The sequence below is a fragment of the Chanodichthys erythropterus genome, chromosome 7 (genome assembly GCF_024489055.1).
Source record: "Chanodichthys erythropterus isolate Z2021 chromosome 7, ASM2448905v1, whole genome shotgun sequence".
In the NCBI taxonomy this organism is placed as follows: domain Eukaryota; kingdom Metazoa; phylum Chordata; class Actinopteri; order Cypriniformes; family Xenocyprididae; genus Chanodichthys; species Chanodichthys erythropterus.
This window is the reverse complement of record NC_090227.1, coordinates 15,568,667-15,573,505: the sequence shown is the minus strand read 5'-3', so window position 1 is coordinate 15,573,505 and position 4,839 is coordinate 15,568,667. Positions and strand designations below refer to the sequence as shown.

Genomic DNA, 4,839 nt, shown 5'->3' with positions numbered 1-4,839 from the left:
AGAAAAACTCCATAATACATACATGGGGCTGAGTTCGTCCCAGTGGATGCAAGCACTGTTTTTGTGTTATGCTCCTAGTTGTTTTAATGGCGCTTGGCCCACCTGTTAGTAGATCCCATCAGATAAGAGCCATGGTGTTAGAAGTATAGAATGGAGTGATTGTCCTCCTTATGTATATTATTTGAAAAGTATGTCCTGATGTGATGAGTTATTTACAGCTTATGTGCCAAATTGTAATGCACAACAGAGAAAACAAAAATGACCTCTTAATATATTCCATATTATTATAATGGTGTGCCTCAGTCACTTTGGTCTTATAATCCATGTGTCCTTTCAAAGCAGGTTACATTCTGTGTATGTGTGTGGTGACCTGGCCTTACAGACATTACAGACCTTGTGTCCTTGCAAAGCAGGTTATACTCAGTGTGTGTGTATGGAGAACTGGCCTTACAGACCTTACAGACCATGTGTCCTTTCAAAGCAGGTTACACTCGGTGTATGTGTGTGGTGACCTGGCCTTACAGACCATGTGTCCTTTCAAAGCAGGTTACACTCGGTGTATGTGTATGGTGACATCACTGACCTTGTACACCACACTGTCCTTATAGGCCGTGTTACAGAAAAGTCTTTACAAACCACCAGAAAGTCTGAAAAATAGCCTTTTTTTATATCTCAGTTGTGCAAAGAAAATGTTTTAATTTTAAGTTGTGTATAGGTTCACTGATTTTTTTCATGATTTTTGATGTGTTTTTTGTAGCTCTAGCACCACTGGAACCTGGTGTCCCCAAAGCCCTATGCCCAGTCTGATTTATGAAAAATTTCAAAAAATGTCCCTCTAGCCCGATAAACGGGTATGTGTGTGTGTGTGTGTGTGTGTGTGTGTGTGTGTGTGTGTGTGTGTGCGCGTGGGTGGGTGGGTGTGTGTGTGCGTTTGTGTGCACATGTGTGTTTGAGAGTGTTTTAAATGCAATTACTTGGGTTTTGTTTAACTATGAAACATGAAATGTGGAGTTATCTGCTTTTGCCAAAAAACGACTGTTGGAGTTATCTGCTTTTGCTAAAAAACAAACTTTTAATATATATATATAAAATGGAAACTCACCAACGAAGACAGAAACACAGTACTACAGACTGAAAAACTACCACAGTTCACCGTTCAGGACTTGAAGCTTTTCAAGGATTGAAGCTACTCTTCTGATGCAAAAAGGATGTCCTTACTCATTAAATTGATACTCTGACGAACTCAGGGATTTCCACCACGAGCAATACCCGCAAGCAGTTCAGGGGCATAATGTAGCTAGTTTTGCAGTAACAGTATCCTGGCCCTGGTAATATTCTTATTTACTTTGTAAATACTGACACCTAGTAGTCACTTTAAGAACTCTGTCACTTTTAGTAATACAGCAGCCATTTTGGATTTTCAGAGTGTAGAGGTGCATCCACATCCATCCTTGTTGTTTTGCTCTTGAAAAGGCTTATAAGCTTAATCTATCTAGTAACATATGATTGTTTATTTGATCAGTTGTGCGTATGTTTGCGAACTATTTATATGTGACATGCTAAATGTAACTCAAGGCACATAATTTTGATGCTAGATTGCTTATTCATCTCACCATTGCTATGTTCTATATTACATAAAGGTGATTCATATGTATCTTACATACTGTTTTGAGCTATGTGAAGTGACTGTAACTTTGTAAAAGATAGCATTTCTTCATTATCTTTATTCATTTGTGTAACAGTTTCACAAATTGGTCTTCAGTAAAGAGAGTTTGACCCTGATTTCTGTCTGCGTCCTTTACCGAGCCTTTGTTTAGCTCGCTGCCAAAGCAAAATAAGAAAAACGCAAACTGAGGGCAGAAGAAACAGCAAATATAAACTTTATGGCCTCCTTTTTATTAGCATTCACTTGTTGTAAGGCACCTAAAGAATACAAAATTATTAGTTAAAACTGCACAATGTTCAAAAACAAAATCAAACGTAGTGTATGACTGACAGAAGGTAGGTCATAAATATTTGTAAATGTGACTCTTACAATGTACTACAAAATTAAGCACAACTTGAAATATGATTAAAAAAAAAAGTTGATTAAAAAAAGTTCAAGTTAAAACACACTGAATCCAAATGTATGACTATGTAATGAATTTAATATAAACCTTTATAGGTTGATGGGTATCATACCCGGAAGCAGGGCACAAGCTGATGTGACTGAAGTCAGTTGATTCAAAACTTTAACTCCCTCGATCACAATGCCAATGTCAGTGTCACGAATCCTGTCAGTTCTGGACTACACTTCCCACAATCCTCCCTGCCAGTCACATGTTCACTCCACACCAATCACCTGTTGGCAAATACAGCCATGCACACACTCCTCACTAATCACCACACCCAGCTGCAGCTCATTACCTGGATTATAAAAGACTCTCACTCACACCATATGATCGCGATGTCTTGTTTACCCAATGTAGCATCTCCGAGCGTTTATACCCTGTCTGATTGTCTGTTACTGAACCTGTTGTCTACCGTCTATGATCCTGTGCTGCCTGTGCTGCCTGTCCTGACCTTTGCCTTGTCTACTGTTCTGTGAACGATATCTGCCAGCCCTGATCTACTGCCTGTACTCTGACTATGATTCCGCCTGTCCCTTGCTGTTCTTGTTTGCTGTATGACAACACTTACTTTTGAAATAAAGCTTGCAAATGGATCTCTGCCTGAGTCCCGCTTTGTTACAGTCAGAAGGTGGTTCATGAAGTTAAGTCAAGTCACCTTTATTTATATAGCGCTTTTTACAATGTAGATTGTGTCAAAGCAGCTTTACATTGATAATTGGTACATTATTTTGGCTGCACAGCAGCTCTTAAAGAATAGTGTCAATGTAGGCAGATCAAAGCACTGTTGAATATCAAATGTCAAGTGTCCCCAACTAAGCAAGCCAAAGGCGACAGCGGCAAGGAACCCAAACTTCAACAGTTGACATCAGGGGCCTGTACCATGAAGCTGGATTAGCTGGCTAGCCAGGTAAATTTCAGATTAGTTTGCGCCAATCCTGGCTTTAAGGTACTATGAAAGTTGCTCGTCTTAAATCAGTCTTCGTTGCCATGATATCTGACGCTGCACGGCTAACCTGCTCCGGGGCAGGTTATGTTCTGGATTCGAGATCTCAGACTGAAGTTTGACCAATCAGCTGTGAGCAAAGAAATATAGGTGACGTAACTAATCCACAGCGTCTGTTGCAATGGCTTCACCTTTTCTTCCGAATCCTGTAGACATCTCCGCAAATTGTTAGACGAGCACTTCATAGAGAAAGAGTTTTTAGGGACAGACAAAATCCCCTTGCTTTCCCTGAGACTTATTTGTATGAAAGATATAGATTTTCCACGGAAGGAATCTCTTACATTTGCGAACTTCTTGAGCCTCACATAAGAAATGTGACACGTCGAAGCCATGCCCTTACTGTACCGCAAATGGTATGTATTGCGTTGCGTTTTTTTGCGAGTGGTACATACTTGTATGCAGTCGGTGATGCGGAGAACCTAGGGAAAAACACAGTTTGTCGAACCATTCGCAAGGTGGTCCTCGCGCTGCAGGGGTACATTAACAGCTTCATTGTGTTCCCCGGACATTTATCGACCATGTCCTTAAAAGAGGGCTTTTATAAAATTGCCGGTAAGATATAGGTTATTGATAGAGTGACATCACATTAACAAATTTAACCTTTTACATTTAAAAAATCACTTTGAGTAGCTACCTAAATGTATTATACAAAAAAGTACATGTTAATGATTTTAAATGTTGATTATTATTTTAAACTTTTGGTAGGATTCCCTAGAGTCATAGGAGCACTAGACTGCACACATGTTGCAATCTCCACAGCTCTAGGAGAACATGAGGCAGATTATGTGAATAGAAAATCCTTTCACAGCCTTAATGTTCAGGTAGGCCTACATGTGAGATGACTTTATTTTCAGTGAGATGAATCTTTAAATGAATAGTAACATTAACATATGAAAATGATGTACTGTACATTTAATCGGCAGATGACTTGTGATCATGAATGTATGATCACAAGCTTGGATGCCAAATGGCCTGGCTCAGTGCATGACTCAAGAATTTTCCGTGAGTCTGTGTTGTGTCAGTGCTTTGAGGAAGGTAAGCTACATTTAGTACAGTACAGTACACTTAAAGTGTCCATTTAAATTGTGACAGCAAATCCTACACAATTTTCCCATTTTATGTTCTATGACAGGGCTTTTTGATGGCCTGTTGGTAGGAGACAGGGGTTATGCATGCCAGAGGTTTTTGCTAACCCCCTATCCTGACCCTCAGCCAGGGCCACAAAACCGCTTCAATGTGGCCCTCAGTAAAACCAGGGTCAAGATCGAGATGACCTTTGGCATCCTAGAGGCACGTTTCAACTGCCTTCGGCATTTAAGAGTGTCACCAGAGAGAGCATCACAGATTGTAGCTGCATGTGCCATTCTGCATAATATAGCTACAATCAGAAAGGAGCGATTACCACCACAGAACCAACATCTCCCCGATGAAACTGACCCAATCACACTTGACCACCCAGCTGGCGCAGCTGTCAGAGATGCAATTACCATACAATATTTCACTTAATAAAAGCACATTGAAACTGCATAGGTCTTTTGTGTAGGTGTTTTATTGGTTTTGTGGATATGGGAGGGAAAAAGAGCAAGAAAGTTGCATGAATAAATATCCATATATTGTGTTCATACTAAAGTGTAACATGGTAAATAAAGTTCACATACTGAGATATCTGTTTTAAGCTGTTTGATCTCCAGTTTAATTTTTTTAATTTGGAGTCTCCAAAGCTCA

The 4,839-nt window shown here is 39.8% G+C and overlaps 1 pseudogene; it reads left to right on the top strand.

Annotated features, from left to right (window-relative positions):
• Window positions 1-3,235: 3,235 nt before the first annotated feature.
• LOC137022878 (putative nuclease HARBI1) lies at window positions 3,236-4,620 on the top strand (annotated as a pseudogene).
• Window positions 4,621-4,839: the final 219 nt, after the last annotated feature.